Genomic DNA, 20705 nt, shown 5'->3' with positions numbered 1-20705 from the left:
AAATATCATATTTTGTATTGATTGATTTGTTGTTTATTTTGTACATACTCTACATTTAAACTTATAATATAAGAAAGCAAACACTGGTTTGAGTCTACTGATCACTTAATTGCTACTTTAAAGATGTTAGAATTGTTAGAAATACCATATTATGTGAATTACATGATTTGCAAAATTTGTCTGTTAGTAAATAGTAATTAAGATTTTGCCTGTAGATAACCTTATTTTTTTATTTAAGTATAATGTACAACGCCCCTGAAGTGATTACTCACGAAAACGGCGCTGTTAAAATTATCGAAATTTATTATTAATTTTATTAATTCTCGTGTACTTAACTCTTGTGTGGCTGTGATGTCACACTAGTCAACATAGGACACAAGACTTGATATATCTCTCTTATTTTTTTTAATGATGAACTCATATTTTTTGCAATCTTCAAATGGACATTTTCACACCAGATTTAAAAAGTGAAATTTGTATGTCTATGCTGGATGTTAATACAAAAAATATTGATCCTTACGCGAAGAAAGATTGTCCGCTAATTCAGCAAAACATCTGTATAAGAAAAAGCACGAAGATAGAACTACTTACAAGAAAGACAGAGACGTTGTTCTGTGGCGGGTGGATGTGAAAGAGACAAAAAAAGTAAGTAAAGTAAAGTGTAAAACAGATTCAGTCTTCAGTCGGTTGATGACTGCGATAAGGGACGCACGCGCGTAATATGAGCGGCGCATTTATGATTTTTTTTTGTTGCTATAACAAGGCTAAATTACACGTTTCTTTGCATAAATAATGGAAAAGGAATTATTAAACAGTATATTTCTATGTTTTTTTTTCAAATGTCTGAACTTCAGAATATTTCGTCTTTTACTGGTGGTAACACGATGTTACATCACCGCGCATAAAGGGATTATTTACCACAGCCTTTTAAGAGTTAATAGGGAGTGACGGCTCTTACATAATGTGTTCATTTTATTTTTATTCAGTAAATATTTTTTTTTTTGTAAATACGGTGATTTTAATCTGTGCTCCACAATAAATAATTCTAAAAATACATTTTTTACTTCTTCTTTAAATATGTTGTATTCCTGACTGCACTTTTTATTTTCATAGTTCATTTCAATAAATAAAACCATTTCTCTGTAAGTATAATGATGTTGTGCTGTAGTTGTTTTTAACTTTGGAATATGGTAGTAAAGTTATGTTAAATAATGTACCATGCAATTTCGCCATGTGAACAAAACTCCGTTTCAACTTCCGTTCAAAAGCTTGAATTGATCAATAAAAACGGTGAAAAGATCGGTTGAATACGAATACATATTTATTTTCCCAATTACACGCCCGTTTTTAAGCGGCATGATGTTTTTAGTTATTTCGTACTAAATACCCAATAATAAAACAGCAAAGTCCCGGTGAAAATATGCAAACAAAAGACACAGATCATAGTTAGTGAATTTACCGTGTTTTCAATGACGCGCCGCGCCGGTTGGGTGTAAGCCTTGTGCATTCATTTTAATCCAAATAATCCTCATGCGCTAGAAACGTGACGTATTTTTGACGAAGCGAGAACCTTCCAGAAACTGTAAATAAAATATTATTTTTCCTAAGTATCATAACTGTTTTAACTATCAAATAAATACACAACGCACAACTTGAGTGTAGATCTCTGATCTGGGCACCTCACGAATTGAAGTACTCTTTTACGCTGGAGATGGTTCAGAAGAAATTTCTGAGGTATCTTAACTTAAGGAAGTGCGGATATTATCCGTGGTTGTACCCGTCTGACTTCATACTGGGAATGCTTGGCTACAATAGTTTGGAGAAAAGAAGAAATGCATACTTGTTAATGTATTTTTTCCGATTGTTCCGTGGTATTACGATCAACATAGGTGTACTGGAGAGTATTTTTCTTTATGTTCCTAATGACTACCTTAGACAAACAACTTAAGCTGTTTTATCTTTCTGCTTGCAGAAACAACCTGCCGATGGTAATGCTAGTAGGAAGAGCAATATCTTTACTCAACCGTATCTCTTCGGATTTTGTCATTTTTCATACTAGTGAAAAAAAGTTCAGAGAGGATAGCATTTTTTTTCTATAATTGCTGGGTATTTTTATTTTATCGTCTTTGTATATTTGAATATCAGTATTAATTTTTTCGTGCTTATGTATGCATTGAAATATTTTGTAATGTACACAAACATTTATAAAATAAATAAATAAATTGAAAATTGAACACAACGGAATTGGGCAGGAATAAAAATGAATATGAAGTCCTACCCGATTTTTTTAATTACAGAAATGAACAGATTGTAACAAAAAAAGAATTAGGAAACTCGATGTTAGTATTTTTTTTGAAACTTTGCATATATTTGCTCTTGGAAATATAATTCATATTATATGACCATCGCCATCGTTATCCATTTCTGTCCACTGCTGAACATAAGCCTCCTCCATATCCTCCATACATACCTGTCTTGCACTTTCTGTATTCAATCAGAAGTAATCATCTAACCATCATGTTGGGGGTCTCCCTCAACTTCTTTTATTTTTCCGAGGTCTCTACTCAACTACCCTTTTAGGCCATCCCAGATCTTTTAATCGGACACCACGTCCCGCAAATGACTATTTCAACTTAGCCAATCTTTGGTTGCGTCCGTTACTCCTAACCTTTTACGTATTTAGGGGTTTCTTATCCGGCTAGAAATTTTTATATGCAGCATGCCTCTTTCATAAATTTTTCTGTACCACCCGAAACTTAATTAAAGCCAATTTAGTTTATTATATGACCAACTTTCGGACTGTTATCAGCAAGTAAAACGGCTCAAAATTAGACTGCGATGATACTATCACACCCTCTCACTTCTGTTCGCTGTGCTTCAAAGTCCAAGTGCTTCTATTTAAAACAAAAATGCTCATCAGTTCATGCTTTACCTATTCGTTGTTTTTCTTAAAGTACCTACCTTCTTTATTTGGATCCGTAATTTCTACTTTTTTGCTTACCAATATTTAGTGTTGCCACTCCGATTCACTATCAATGACGTTTCTACAGTATCTCTGTTTAAATTACGCCTAAAGCAACATCTACCTTCTCTTTCTTAGCTTACCTTTATTCTTGTCTCTTTTCTTTTTTCATTGAAGACTAGTATCGATAGTAATTATTATGAATTATTATGAAAAGAAAACTTTGTTGTTAGTGTTACACAATTTTTATTTTTTTACAAAATAATACTACAGTTTTGGGAAGCACTCCTCCCATCGATGAGTGATATAAAACTAACAGAATATTGTTCGCAATGTCAGAATTTAAACAAAAAATATGAACGAATAAGCCAGTTAAACTTAAAGCAGGGTTGAGTTATTTATTTATAAACACCTTTTGCTCTTTCTCGTTCTGTATTTATAATTGTTTTCCACACAACCGTTTTGGAACTAAAATTATGTAATTAATACCTTTTATTTTATTTGTTGGAAGAAATTGCCATTTAACAATAATCCCCCCAATATATTACATAAATACGTTGTAAAGTTTGATTAATAAATAAACTTTCGGTTCCATCCACTATTCTACCTTTTATTATTTTTAAAAGTAATAAAGCCTTAAATAGGTGCGAAGGTTTTCACGGTCACTGTTATCAATATTATGTATCTTTTTTGGGTGATACCGTGTATGTTGGATTTGATCCCGGATCAAATCCAACATACACGGTATCACCCAAAAAAGATACATAATATTAATAAAGCCTTCTTTGGTGAATGTAAATATTACAAGTTATGTAAAATTATAAGATAAACTAGCAAATGACAAGTCATAAGCCTTGCAAATCCTAAAAACATCCCTATTGATGGTGATCTGGTAATATGTACTAGCTAAAAATATTTTTAGTAGTGAAACATATTCGTGAAATGGGTGCAATGTATATTCTTTATAATTGATTCATTGCAGTAAAAAAAAATTAAAAACATAAGCGAAGATTTATTGCTAGAGTACTAATGATAAATATTCATTTGTTCGTAAAACATTTGTTGAACAATTTTATGAACTATGGTGAAGAGTAATACTCGCTTGTTACAATATTTCGTACTACGTTGTAATATGCAAGCTATGTGACGTGGGAGTAGGCGGAGCAACGTGGCCGGAGGCCGAAGGAAAATCATTACGACGCAACTCAAAAACAAATTTTCTAATATTAAACTCCACCTCAACAATAATCATATTTTCTTTGAGATGGGATATATATTTATAAGTTCAAGAGGATATGCAACGGAGAGCGATTTAATGAATAGGTATTTAAATATAGGTTTTCTGTTAATATATCGCAGATACAGATGAAAAAAGTGACTACACTTCGGTGTCGGACTGATTATGTCAAACTTAAACTATCAAAATAGAGATCTTGCATTCACGTTTTCTCTACACCAAAACAAAACAATTAAAAAAAATAAAAGTAGGTTTAATTAAGAAATTTTTTGTTTCAACGTTTTGTTTTTTTCTAAAATAGTCGCCATCTTTGAGTATCATCTGAAAAGGGCATTTAAAAATGGGTGTTTTAATTGGATTTCGGGTTTGCTTTACTCCTTTAAAACACTATTTATAAAAAAAAGGTAGACACTCTTCGATGATGGATATCAATAGTGTTAAAAAATTATCGCCCTGGTACTTTAATCTAGCAAGAAAATATTGCAAGACGTTTGTATGAAGAAAAATCAGACGGCATCGCGCATCCTCGTAAAGGCTAGAATTGGGAAGGCAGTATTTATACAGGGTAGTAGATTTCATGTACTATAATGGTCAGTTCTGCGTTTTGCACAATCTACACGTAGGCTCTTTGAGCACGAAAAGGTTAACGCTAATCTTTGTTCATCTATAAAATGATAATTAAACAGATTTTAAAACCGCAATGGGTTGAAATAATTATTCACTAAACGCACGTTTTGATGGCAGCTCTCGTATAAATAAGTCAAACGATCTGTGATGTAATTGACCTGAGTAATTGCGCCTCCTGGCGGAAAAAAAATACAAAATACAAATCACAATTATTTTAGAATCAAATTTAAATTTACAATAATCTTGTAACCTTTTTGTTGTAGTTTACTTTACAATTTACATTTTTAAGTACGTACGTATTTACAATTTTTTGCAGTGTATCTCTGGAAAAAATCATCATCTCATCATCTTTCCCTTTCCGCATCTAATGGTGCATAGGACACTGCCTTGGTACACCAATCACAGCATTTCTGGGTATTTTTTGTTACATTAAGGTAAGATGATCAGTCTTACGCTTCGGGTACCAGTATAGGCACTATGAAATATTCTAGTGCGAAAACACTCTTTAAAGTAAATATTTCATATCGAACCCGAAACCTCTTCCATGGTAGGCAAATGCTCTGAACATAACACCACGAGGCCGATTAAAAATAGGCAACTCTTATTCTTAAAGAGAGACCTGTACTATTGTACTGTACCTATCATGTACATTAATGATATCAAAACAGTCGTAAAACCATTGCAGATGACTTTAAACTGTTTGCAAACCCCTTTCTATACTCTGGACCACATCAATGAATGGACCAAAAACTGGCTAATCTCGCTAAACGCTAAAAAAGGTACTGTTTTTCACATATGCAAAAACAACCCTTTGCATAATATGTTTTTGGTGGTGTCCAACTCAAACTCGTAAAGCGTCAAAAAGATCTCGGCATAATCATATCAGTGGATTTAAAATGGGAAGCTTACATCACATCCATTGCCAAAAAAGCCAAGTACGTAATTTATTTGACTAAAAAGGAGCTTCAAAATATTACTCCAGAGGTATTTCTTGAAATATATACGACATACGTAAGACCTTTATTAGAGTATGGATATCAAGTATGGAGTCCTTACTTTACTCAAGGCATCGAGCTATTGGAAAAAGTCCAAAGATGTGCTACAAAAATCCCCAAATTACTCAAAAAGATGCCTTACCACGGTAGATTAAAACCTCTAGGACTTACATCGTTGGAAGAACGACGGAAAAGAGGAGACTTGAAAGAAACTTATAAGATACTCAACAATTACTATGACTATATTTTCCTTCCAGCGTGGTAGTTTCAGACTGGAATAAGTCTTAAAGTGTCCATTCCATTTCGGTCAAGCAGTTCAAAAACCGTTTGGATGCTTTTTAAAGGAAGAAGAACTTGGACAAAAAGTAGTACATGAGATACAAGCGCATAAGCAAAGGCTGCCTGCCCATAACGAATAATAATAATAATTATTATTATTATTTGAAATGATTTCAATAAAAAAAAAAAAAAAAAAGTCTATTGCAGATATTTATTTTTAAAGTATTCTTGTGATTTTTAAAATACAAATGAATCATTTATTTCCTTAATTTTATGGAGGCTATTGAAATGCTGTAGTAGGGTTGATTTAATTGTTTGAAATACAAGTAAAAAATACGATGATTCGTTTTAATTATTTTTTCTGTGTGACGTCAGATATTTTTTTTAAATGGTTTGAAATATGCTTAGTATAAATTACCTAAAAACGTGACGTTTCGTTTCCTATGTGACAAACGGCACGCATCACGTAACCGCATCATACTTGTAGGCAATGTTTGTTGGAAGTGCACTCGACGGGCATGGCGTGTGACGTCAAAATGACGTAACGCTAACTGCGAGCTTAAAAAGTCTCCAAAGATATCAACCCTTCTCACGGTGTCTTTATGTAACTTGTGATGCTGTCTACACATGCGATGTAGAGGATTATGATATCATATGTTGAAGCGGAAATGATTAACTCTGAAGATGTATATCTGGATTACGTGGCCGTGGGATAACGTGTATATTTTTATTATTAAAATGTGATGCATTAAGGTTTTAGGCATAGAATTATAATATATGGAAGGCACATACAACCAAGTTTGCATACATTGCCCTAAAATCGAAAGTTTCCCAAAGAACCCCCCTGCACGACATCTTGCCTGCGCGCATGTTTAAAGTGATCGCTTTTATTATCATAAGTTGATTTTGTTTTATGTTATGTTTTACTACAAAAAAATTAACTGTCTAGACCATGGGTCGGCAATGTATACCTACTGCAAGTGCGGCCCGCACTGATCCCCATGAAAAATATTTGGCCCTTTTACAACAAAAGGTTGCCAACCCATGGTCTAGACTATAATAAAACAAGTACTTTTATTAGGCAAATGTAAATAAAACCTTAAACAATCATTTTGTAATTAAGTAAATTAATACCGTTCAATATTAAACTAAGGCTTATTAATAGAAAGCCGGGTGAAAAAATCAAATAGTCTGGCAATACTAACAAACTGTCCATCTTGTTTTATTTCACAATCTGACAGACGGTTAAATTATCGAATTATTAAATAATAGTATTTGTGAATTCGCTACTTACACATGCATTGGGATCCTACCCTATTCCATTTAATCCCATCTGTATTTTGACACTGTAAAACGACACAACACGGCATAGTTGAATTTAAATCAGCAGTTCGTACTAAGCGACGACTAAAGAGTAACTACTGGCCAAAACGTAAAACTACTCATTTATGAGTAGTATAGTCGGCTTCAGTTTGATGCACGTACCCAGTTTCTGGACTATTATATTTCTATGGTTGTAGCCAGTTAATAATTTTATATGGCCGAGTAAGGTATATTCGTTTCTTATTTTTTTTACACATTAGCTTACAAAATTAAACGTTTTCTACAGCTTTATATATAACAATTCTTCCAGGACAACAATACAAGTGTATTATTTATTTTATTAAATAATATAGTACAAAGACTTCCTTTTGAGTTTGTAGAAATTACCTACGTCTAGATGGCATTATTAATTTATTTTATTTAAACACTCGATTAAACTTACTGGTTTTCCCGTTATTTAGTTATATAAAACTTCAAAGTGTATTTTAAAATAGAAATACCTTTATAAATTATTGTTTTTATCTAATTTATGTTTTATTATTGCGCGATGTAAAAAGAAATTTGTTTTATAATGGCAAAATCGTATAATTTTCCCATTTTTCGTGCGTTTTACTGGACAACTGCTTGTACCTCAAGTTTTGTAACGTATGTACTCGTAGTAGTGGTAGAATTACTTGATAAGTCAGAACGATTGCAGAATGTTTCTTTATCTTCTTGAGGTGCCTTGTCAGATCCCCCGACGTTGGCGATCACTACAGCGAAAGCATCTCGGTCCCGCGCTACTCCGCAGCCAGACAACTGCTTATTGTATGTATTCGCCATGGTGATTCCTGAGAAAAAATGACCAAAATGGTTTCCCGTTGCCTTCTCTGGTGGATTTTTCTGTCGGGGTTACCTTCACTTAGCTGGTTGGTTCTGGTTTGCAGACGCCAGAAACTCGCCTTGCATCCTCTCGTTATCTGCTGCCATCACACCGTGATGAGTGTGATCGCATTGTCCGGGGTTCGCGATGTAGACGTCAACGAGTTGGACTAGTCGGTAGTGTTGCCGGTGGGATGCAACTGGGCGTTTGCAGCATTTTATAGAATCACACCCTCCTGCAATATGTGACTCACTGTGACCCTACTGACAGTTTGAACCCCGCAGAATGTTTAAATACGTTATATCTTTGATCTTCGCACCATATGACTGAATATCGCACGCAACTACACTGGCTCAGTATCAGGCAAAGAAGAAATATTCACATTCTATTACTTCTTCACAATATTTTCAATAATCTCACTTCGCCTGTTTATCTGAGAGAGCTCTTCCAACCTCTATCACAACACGGACTATCTCTTCGTTCTAGTAACGAGAGAACCATTTTAATACCCTTTCATCGCTTTAATTTTCTTGCCTCCTCTTTCACAGTAGTAGCTGCTTGATTGTGGAATAATCTACCCACTAATTTTAGAGACGCCCCTCTTTATTTACATTTAGGTCAAGATTGAAATGTCACCATCTAAATATTTAAATTGTTCCTTTATCCTGCTTATTTTCTTCCCATACCCTCTTCTCTCTTCATCGTGTAGTGTCATTTTTTAAATTCATTTTGTTTATCTTTGTTTTTAATGTCTGTATAAAATTGTAAGATTCAATACGTCCATGTACTCGTAATTTTCTCGAACTGAACGGTTTGGATTGGTAGGAATAAATCGCCTTAACCCCACATTGCATGATTTTCTGTAAATGAAATAAAAATTAGTTTTTGTCTACATTTGAATACACAGAATATGGAAAAAATAATAATAAAAAATTGTATGCTTTATTACCAAAAATTCAAATGTAACATATATGCTTACTTGTGCGTAAAGAAGTGATTTAGTTTTCGATGAGTATCATTTGTTTCTTTTTATTTTTTCAAATAATCTGAGCAATAATAAATGAGACATCATACTCACATATTTTTTAATTAAAGATTAGAAAATTGAGATATTGTTTTGTTGAGTAAACTTGTAGATTTTTATTTTTAAGTGGTGTGGAAAAAATAAAAACAATTGTTACTCTTATTTGCTCATTAATTTAATCCACATTTTGAGTATTTTATGTACGATAGTAACTAGCAACCAGGTTACTTGCACCCTTTTTGCACATCACCAAATACTACCCAGAGCCCAACGTTATCCATTCTTTCATCTTTAGGATGCACATGAGCAGTCGTTGCTGATCTCTGTTTTTTCTAGGAAATCTCTGTTTCCACAGCGTATGTGCTTGGTCTACTTCGTTTATTAGTCACGTAAAACCTGAATGAAAAAAGTTATTTGCTCTTTCAGCCCGGAAATCGGCCAGGGCTGATTCTTTGTCATCTTTTCATACTAGCTTATAGAGTAGCCAACTGTTTATTACTGTAATATCCAAGAGATGATAGAATAATCGCATGTACCACTTCTCGGTTTTTATTCTTATTTACCATCCCAATTTATCGACCAATCAATCCATCCATGAGATCTAGATAAATATTTGAAAAAAGTTGAAAGAGTAGTCAAATTTGTAATTGACAGACGCAATTATGATGAAGCTCTAAATTTTTTGTTTTTTTTTTATTCAAAAGCAATTTTTTTTGTTTACACATAATTTTTGAATATGTTTTTTTAAGCTTTTTAGCTTCCTATTAATAATTCCTATTGGTGTTAGATAAGTTTTCTAGTAAAAAAATAGCATCATCATTTACATTATAAATCGGAGCAACAGGCTGTTTTCAGTTATCATTTGAAAGTTAAATACATAAGTATAATGTTTAGGCACTTATATTCTATAATATTGAAATAAATATACTACGTTAATCGTTAGTAAGAAATAAATAAAAGCTTATCAGTAGTAAGAAATAAAAAAGTAAGTATTTTACCATCTTCAAAAATAATTGGCATAGTCTAAATATAGTCTATATTCCATAAATTCTATAAATCACAACTTATGACACCAAAACAATTATACGCTAAAACAATACTCACTTATAGATTCAAAAACTACTCTTACTCAAATGAAAAACATAATCCCCACAATACATCACATACAAATATAATAATCACTTGATCCTTAACACATAAACAACTTAAACAAATACAAACTAATACCACTTTCGGACAAAGGGATTTTGAGTATTATTCAATTAAAATCTACAACCTACTTCCACTATCTATTAAAGCAATTAGTAATGAGAAAATGTTTAAAAAAAATTAAAAAATGGATAGTGGAGCTAGGTAGAAGTAAAATGGATTATCTCATTCGCCCATACCAATGCTGAATCAACTGCTCCACAACTGTACAGCTTATGTTAGGTTTTTGTTGTTTTCATTGTGTGTTTTGTAATATAAATAATATAGATGTACATAAATACCTTGTTTTTAAAACTGTCTGAATATTTGTTAATTATGTTTGTTTTTTAAGTTAGTCTTCTTTGTTTTTTCTCAAATGTAATTTCAAAAAACTAAATTGTTAAGTGTCCTCGGCACGAGAATCCCCAGTGAGGTCACATTAATTTTATTATTAATTATAGTTTGTAAGCGAAAAATATGAATAAATAAATAAAATATGCCATAAACCTCTTTATGTATAATAGGCGGCAGTTTCGTCAACTCTAGCAACATCATCAGATTCTTTTTTACTATCTTCACTCTTAGTGGAAGACTGTAAGATTGTCGTTGTATTCATTATCTGTGATAAATTCACGATGAATCCAGTCCGACATTATTTCTGTAGGCAAGTCAAAACACGCGTTCAGGCACAAGTTATCAGATATGTTACAACTAAAGTAATTATGATATTAGAACTTATATAAAGAAGTTAGATTGATAAAAATAATTTAAAACACAATAACATACCTTGGTGTAGTAAGAAACAATACTTCATGAAACTTTTACTGAGAAATTAAATTTATTTCAATATAAGAACAAGTAGCATAAACATAACACATTTGCAAGTTGGGACAAGCTGTCAAACTAATTTTAATAATATTATCTACCAGATTACTGCATCTGAGTGTTTGTTATTTTCTTACGCCTAAAGATGTAACAGATCTGTTAACTTGAGCTTTAAAGGTATACGACGTGTTTTAACATACTTAAATTGACCTTTTAGATAGATATATCATATACGATACAAAATGCAGTGTAGGGATAAGGCAATATGCCCGCTCTTTTATATGTATAAATTGTATATGTATTTGAAGTGTTAAATAAATAAATAGACTAGTGTGATTTCCAGCCACACAAGAGTTTAAGGCAAACATTTTGAAAAATACTAAACAATTATTAATAAGAATAATAATTTCTTTCATTGTTTCAGTAAAAACTTTTAACTCGTATGTTTAAAAAACGATAGTTTCAGAAAACTTCTACCTAATTTCTTCAGACACAATCAAGGGTTTTAGTACCTGAAAAAGTTTATCCTTTCAGTAGGTTATTTTGATACTTTTCTATCTCCTTTGTGGTATTAGTGAACTCAATTGGCTCAAGCCCTCAAGGAGGTACCTACAGAATGGTTATGAAGCGATTTCATTTTTTCTGTAATTATAAATCATCATTATTATTAATTTTCCGCACCTAATGGTGGATAGAACACTGCATTGATATACCAAAAGCAGCGTATCTTAATCATTTTTTATACACGAGAGTAAGATGATCAGTCTTACGGTTCAGGTGCCAGTCCAGGATTACGAAATATTCTAGTGTAAAAACACATTTTTTTAAATAAACATTTCATGTTAACCATGTCGGGAATCGAACACGAGACCTCTTGCATGGTAGATAAATGCTCTGACCACTACACCACGAGGCCGAGGGTTTTTTATAAAACGTTTAATTTCTTATATTTTTAGTCATCTGAACTTAACGTTTATTAAATAATTTTGCCTTTTTTAATATATTTTATTTTAAAAATAATAATATTTTGAAACCATATTCTACTTAAATATTATTTTCCCAAGCAGTTTTTGGAAAAACTAATTTAGGGAAAAACATAAAAATACCCTTTTTTTGTTTATTTGTAGGATATACTTTAAAGAAGTTTAGTGCTACGGGAAATTTGGTTTAAACATTTTTTTTATACACGCGCTAAAAATTAAAGCGTTCAATTTTACATCGAATTTTCTCTAAAATGTATGAGAAAAATAACAGAAATGATTTTGCTAGAAACGTCTGAACAAATCCGACACACACGGTATCACCCAAATATTACTTCAAATGACGTCACAAGTTCTTTCAAATCATCCAATAATAGTATTGTGATAGATTTCTCGTTTCCGGGAAGCCAACCCACCAACCAGGGCAACTCGTCGAAGAGAACTAGTAACGACACGCGCGGAGTAAAAAAAAAATAGAAAAATTTTAGAAATCAAAGCGACGATAATACAATACACATTTTTTATTTTTTTTGTCTAAGTTTGAAATAACAAAAAAAAATATTTTTGAAAACCTATAACTTCTTTATTGATCACAATGTTTGAAATCTATGTGTTGCAAAGATTAATTATTTTTTTTAAACCTAGACTTAAAAAAAAGGTTGTTTGTGCCCAGACGGACGAAGAAAACATTTCAGCGTGTGTAATATAATTGGGATCCTAAACCTGTGTTCTTCTCTAAATTTATAACAACAGAGAGGGAAATCGTTTTTGAGAAGGAAATATAGATGTCTAGGCGTTTTCAGGGCTTGTGACCTGTCATAGGCCGGTTTAGGTGGCCACTTTTTACACTGTATAACATTCACTATTCTGCCGATGTTTTTCTTTTTGTAACTACGACTTTACGGTCGCCCAGTAGGTCTTTGCAAAGAACTGCAATCCCTAAAGAACCCACTGATAGTACTAAAGTTGTCTCCGCTAATTCACTTAAACGCCGCCTCTTTTAATTAGTGACGCCACCAACTACAAATATCTCCAGCCAATAATACTCCTTGCCGCGCTTTTTCTACAAAATGGCGGTCCCAATTACGAGACCGCCCGGTGGATCTCCCGATTTGAGGTGAAATTGGTTCTATTTCCAGTAATTAATTCGGAAACGTAACGGCGTTCTGAGAAAATTAAATGTCATTTTGTCGGCTTCTTTAATTATTTGAATAATACATTGCGAATTGATGTTTCGCTTTGACGGCGAGTTTGAAAGATTTCTTCTGAAAAAAGGCGAGGGCGACATTTGAAAAATTATAATTATTTTTACTTATCCGATCTTAAAATAGGCATATACCAAAGAAAATGCTTACATTACATCATGTCAAATTAATTATTATATTTTGGTTTCACTAATTCATAATTATAAAATGTCTAGAATGTCTCCAAGTTATGATAAGATGACATTTTTTTTTTGAAATGAGGAAAACAGTATTTACGTCAATTATTATCAAAACATTCAGAGAGGCAAGCCCAATGGATCGGCGACATAATACGCCATGAAGGTCTCCTGCATGGCATAGAGGGAATAGCTGAGGGGACAAATTAAAGAGGGCGCCCCCGACGGGAATATTTGGAGCAAGTGTGCGAAGATTTAAACTGCACCACATATGTCGAGCTGAAGAGGGCTGCAGACAATGGAGACCAATGAAGGACGAGATGCAGGACTTTGCTGCAAACCAAACCCCAAGATTGAGACTGCGAAGAAGATTATTTATTTTATTTGGGATTTTTACAGCTATTACATAAACAAAAAAAGTAGAATAATACCAACAATACTTAAGCCAATTTAAAAAAAATCCACTGTTAATCTAATGACACATAATATATAAGAAAAGAGTAAACGTAATTTTATTTGTGTGACATTTGTATTCATGTGTATGTTGATGTGTGTATGCGTAGATGAGTGAGGGAGAGGGTGCGTGTGTGTGAATGCGTAAGTATAAAAAAATGATTGTTTAAAACTTGCAAATATATTAAAAATGGTACAAAAAATAGCTTAATAAAAAGTTTGAAACCTTTTTGTTAAAATTTAAATCAAGAAATGTTATTAATTGTATTTTTTAAAAGTATGTTAGATTTAAAAACCATATTCTGAAAAATAATCATTTTATTTTAAAATTTAACTGATACGCACTGAATGAATAATGTGCGGCGAGTCCCATACAATACGGTAGGTAACCACAAAATGCAGTAAATACGATATAATGTCAACAATATAACAAGGTTTGACAATACGCGAACGTTGATTCAAAACGAACACACAAATATATATTATATGCACCTACATAATATATAAATAAGAATAACATACAAGTATGATAGGAATGATTTGATTATAACAATAAAATACAAAATAACATGTACTACTTTGGTTTTATAAAAAAAAAATCATTTTCAATTACTTTTGATTTTCTTAAGATGACGTTCATCCGTGTAAAATGACAATCTTCTCTTCTTTTCATAATTAACACAAAAACATTTTTTTATTTAATAAAAAAAAAAATATTGAAAGTTCAACGAGTACATAAAATACATACGATTTGTAAGTAAGCATTTATTTATACTTTTACGAGTGGAGACATATAATGTTATGGAATATATATTATATGTCTGCACTCGATGTCTGACACAACCTTGCATACAATTGACAAAGAACCCAATATTCTCCACTGAAGTATAATTAAATAGAGATGACGCTTCTGATAACGCGAATTTGAAATTCTATTCTGTTTTAAAATTTATCGAACAGCAATGCCGTGCAAAACGCGTAGTAGAGTAAAATAGATATAACTGTTTATGCCGCTTTCTCTGAATTCAAAGCTGTGCCTCGCGGCCTTTTGCACTGCTTCACATTGGCTTGATGGATACAAGGAAAAACACAATTTCCTCCAAATACAAGATAAGCTCCGGAAACTTTGTTAAATAAAACACAAGTCAGGTGCTTATTGCCCCATTTAGTGTACACACATATTAAATTATACTCTCCTGGTATTTTATTTGCCATACGAATCATTGCAATTAATCCATGACGGATCATTTTGGGTCAGATTTTCACTGAAAATAGAAGCGGAATCAGAACAAAAATTTGTGTGTCTTAAAGTATGACTCTTTTAGCACTTCATTTGTGTGAACTTTTTCTGCTTTTTTTTTTGTATTCTCCTTTTATTTTTTTGTCATTTTAAACCATGTTACCCTATGTCGTACTCAGAAATGTTTAGAAAAAAAAAAATCATCCAAAAATCTTAAAACGACCCTTATGTCTACACTACACACTAAGAAGAGTGTGTTAAGTATTATGCAATTGAAATCTATAACTTACTTCCGCTTTTTTCTTCTTCTTCACGTGTCATGTCGGGTCCCCCTGACGTTGACGATCACTTGGGAGAAAACTTCCCTATCCTGAGCAGTGCGAAACAGCTCCTCTACAGTTCTAATCCTGGTCCATGCTCGGATGTTTCGAAGCCAGAAAAGCCGTTTTTTTCCGACCCCTCAACGTCCCTCGATCTTTTCCTTTGTGAGAAACTTAAGTATGGCATATTTATCACCTCTCAACTCATGGTCAAAATATGAAAGCTTACGGAGTTTAACAGTGGTGAATAGTTCTCTTTTAGTATTGGCTCTACGTAATACTTCATTGTTGGTTATCATATCGGTACAAGATGTTCTTAACATTCTACGGTGGATCCACATTTCAAATGCTTCAAGGCGGTTTATAAGATTAACTTTTAGAGTCTACGCCTCTACGTCGTACAGTAAGACAGACCATATATAACATTTGACCATTCGTTGTCTCAACTTAAGGTTTATATTATCGTTACAAAGAAGATTTTTCATTTTGTTAAATCCTGTTCGGGCTGCTTCTATTCTGCATTTTATCTCAATGTTGGGGTCTAGACTTTCTGTGATGATACTGCCTTAGTACCTAAACTGTTTCACTCTCTCAATATTGATACCTTTGAGTTGGAGATTTACATTGAGATGACTCTCTCGGCTAAAAACCATAAGTTTAGTTTTGTTTAATTTTGTTTCCGCTCTCTATTAAAACAATTAGAAATGAGAAAGTGTTCAAAAATGTTATAAAAAAACGGAGGGTGGAACTGGGTAGAAGTAAAGTGGATTATCTCATTTACCCAAACCAATATTTAACAAACTGCTCCACAAATTTATAGTTTGCGTTATATTTTTGTTGTTTTTTTGTACGTTTTATCATATAAATAATATATGAAGTGGCGACATTATCGAGTCTTTTTTTTAAAATCAAAAACTTTGTTCCAAAAATGGAAAATATTTTAATGTGCGAAGCCTATGTAAAAACTAAAATATGTTATATGCAACTACTATGGGGAACAGGAAATCAAAATGACATAAACACACTACAAAAGCAGCAAAATAAAATATTACAGTTAGTATATGACCTACACTATCTAACTGCAACTACAGAACTTTTTAAACAAACTAAACAATTGAATGTAACTGAACTCTTTAAACTAGAATCCTTAAAATTTACTCATAAATTAGCCACTGATGTAATTGTAATCGAAGAGTTAAAACTTGAAAAAAACTGTATAAACATGAACACAATACGAGAATATCATAAAAATTTCATTTACCACTTTCTAAAACGAGAAAAGGACAATCGAGGCCAATAAACCATGTACTGAAATTTTACAATTAACTACCAGACAAAACTAAACAAAAGACTCAGACAACCTGTACAAAAGATGTTTAAAATATTAATTTTAACATAAGAATGTGAATTTTAAAAGTAAAAATATTTTGTTAAATGTATGTAACCCGTAAGGTTTTATCAAAGAAAAATTTTAATTTAAAAAAAAGAAAAAAAATAATACAGTTCTCTTTATGAAATATAATCAGAACCTTGTACGAGTGATTTTGACTCGATGTCTGATCTGAGGTAAAAATCCTGAATAAGAAAATCGAGTGAAGATAGGTCCTCCTCGTTGGTGGTTGGCGCGTTCACCTACCATTCTTGAGGTCCTGGTAGGGTGGACATGAAACGCTAATTTTACAGGTTTTTGTTAACTGCAATATTTCATTTTTCTAGAACTGGCTCACGAAGCGTAAGACTAATAAATCTAATCATGCAACGAGTGATCAAAATACGCTACATTTGGATTACCAATGCAGTGCCCTATGCATCACTGGGTGCGGAGAACGAATGATGATGATCTTTTAATGTTTTAAGCAAGCTCTGTTTTGTTTAACACGCTACCGCGATATTGTTTCGCTAAAACAGATCATTTAAGCCGCGATGGTTTGCAACACGTCATTTGATAATTTCATAATGTTTAATACTTGCTGTGCTTCTATTCTCTTTGACCACTGGCCGGAATCATTTGCCAAATTATCGGCTGATGCCGGAAAGTTAAATATACGAAACCGGTAAATTGTTGAAACGAGGAAATCGACCAGCGAAGTGGGCACAATCGGTTGTTTAAATCTATTATGATTAGAACGACTCGCTTTAGTGAATATTTTGTTTTCAAGTTATGGAATGATTTTATATTTTTTATGAAAGCAACAGAATACAACATCATCATCATTCCCCTTTCCGAACCTAATGGTGCATAGGGCACTGCATTGGTACACCAACCGCAGCGTATCTTGATCCTTTTTTTGTTACATGAAGGTAAGATGATCAGTGCACCTGAAAGAAAATTTTACCGCTTGTAAGAAAACAATTTTTTATATTTCATTTCCCGTAGAACTGAACTTTGTCGTTAAAAAAAAAAGCATTCATTATAGTGTACAAAGTTAAAAACAGTTTGTGAAAAAGAAATCTTAGCAATATGCTTCTTTTTTAGGTGATATCGTGTGTGTTGGATTTGTTCCGACGTTTTGGCTACCATTGCAGGAGCCATCTTCAGGGTAAACTGTGTGTTTTGTAGAAAATAGTATGTGTTTAAGTACTTATAATTTGTACCGTACCGTATCGCAGTCGGCAGTAGGCATATTTCTATTCGTTTTTGTAGTATGTAGTGCTAGGAACCATGTTGAGTTTAGTTTGAGTTTTAATTTTAGTTAGTTTTTGTTTACTCTGACGATGGCTCCTGCAATGGTAGCCAAAACGTCGGAACAAATCCAATACATGTGGTATCACAAAAAAAAACATATTGATAACAGTGACCGTAAAAACCTTCGCACCTATTTAGATTATATAAATTTTAGATTTATAAATATTAAACATATTTTATTAAGAATGTCGAAATTGAAAAACTAACCAACCATAAAAACAATTTATTTATTTACTAAAGAAATCATACAGTCTTTTTTATAAATACAAGGTACAAAAGAACAATAAATAAAAATAAGAACAATCGCAGGTTTCACATTTATTTATTATGAATGCAGGAGGAGAAGGGATAAAATAATTAAATTCTAAAAAATATATAAAAAATTTAAAAAAGTACATAAAAGGGAGAAGACATTGTATAGCTTAAATTCTACTTTCTTCCCCTCTCCTTCTCTGCTTCCATGAACATATATATCTTAGTAAAAATTCACAACCAACAATTATTAATTAAATGCAGGTAGAAGATGTACATATGAATAAGTAAAAATTAGGAGTTTAAATTAAAAGTAAAAATTTAAAGTTTTAATTAAAATATAAAATTTTGAATTAAAAGTTAAGCAGGAGATAAATTTTAAATGTTTTTTTTTACATTTATTGGGTTTTAATTTCAATTGGTGCTTTCCATTTTCTTATTATTTTTGTTTTTTTCTGTAGAGAATTACTTGAAGTTTTCGATTTACTTTGTTTTATTTTTTATCTTGTTTTGATAACATTTATGAGCACACATAAATGTGTTTAATTTTTTTTCTTATATTGAAAATATATTCAAGTAAATTGCTATTCTATAATTTTCATTGTATTATTTTACTTTATTTTCTTACTTAAATTTTTTATTTTTTATTTCAACTATTTTTATCTGTTCATTATTTTATTTTATTTAATGTTTATTATTTTATGCGTATATAGAATAATGTCTGTACTATTTTTATTTGATTATTAATTAAAACTAATGTCTGAACACCTGATGGCAAATTATTATTGAATAGTTTATCGGTACAAAATATATTTGAATACTTGGTTTTCTTTATAATGTATTTATATTTTATTGAATAAAGACTCAATAAATAGGTAATCTGTAATCTTCGAAGAGTGCTATTTAGGAATGTTGAAGAGTACAAATTGACGAGCTCTACGGACAAGGACTCAATATGAAATGCCTGTAACAATTTCTGGGCTATCAATTAGGTTATTAAAAAAAATATAGTGAAAACTCATAATAATTACTTGTTTTTCATCATTTACAAAAAAAAACAATGAAATATAAAAAAACATTCAAAATCCTTACTTTTTCATTCATCTATAGAGTAACATTACATTTTTTTATTTTTGTTATATTGACTAGCGCAGTGGGTTCGATTCCCGCCAGCTGAAAAAAAAAATTTAGAAAGATTTTTTTCTTAATTGTTCTGGGTATTGTGGTGTTCTTTAAGAACTTTGTTCCAAATCATCTCATTTTTACCTGCTAACAAGCCTCTTAAATTGAGGCATAGCGGGTTAATACCTAAAAATAAAAAACTTTTACCATATGGTAAAAAAAATATTTTGTCAAAACGTCCACGACAAAAAATAATCCGTTAGCATTAATCTTTCAAGTATTAAAACATAATGGATTATTCTAGCGTAAGATATCAAACATAACTTCATTTTGAAATAAAGTAGGTATCTATGTAACATTTTTCATAGTGGAATAAATCAGAGCTATAAATTTAATGAAAAGGGTCCAAATTAGCTTCTGTGCTGAAAAGTTTATCCCCTTATCAGTAAATCCCTTTTCACGAATGGCCGCTTCTTATGATGACCACTGATGAGTAAAAAGGCATAGAATTGTACCCTCACCACATTTATATATTTACCCCTTATAAAGCTTAAATTATATTATTACTAATAATTTAATTACACATTAAATTTAATTAAAAAAACAAAAATTTACAGTATGTTAGTAAGATAATTATTATATTTATTTATAAGTTTGTTGCATAAATAAGTACATATTTACCACCAGAGAATCTATAAAAAAGTTCTTGTAGTGAATGACAAAATAAATATGGAGCGTCCTTTGGTTAGGATAGTTTCCATCTAACATGGCTTTGCCTGTTCTAAGATGGAGATTTTTCATATTTCAAAGTATTAGTAGTTCTTTACTTATATAACAAAAACAGTTAAAAAACTAAAACACCTTTATTTTTTAAATCTATGTTGTTTATATACTCATCTTCTTTTTTTATACCAACTTTACTTCTTAACACTGTTCTATCTTTTGTTGC

Source organism: Micrasema longulum, unplaced genomic scaffold (assembly GCF_059751315.1).
Source record: "Micrasema longulum isolate JH-2025_06_02 unplaced genomic scaffold, ASM5975131v1 h1tg000340l, whole genome shotgun sequence".
Taxonomy (NCBI): domain Eukaryota; kingdom Metazoa; phylum Arthropoda; class Insecta; order Trichoptera; family Brachycentridae; genus Micrasema; species Micrasema longulum.
The sequence above is the reverse complement of the archived record's forward strand: the minus strand, read 5'-3'. Positions refer to the sequence as shown.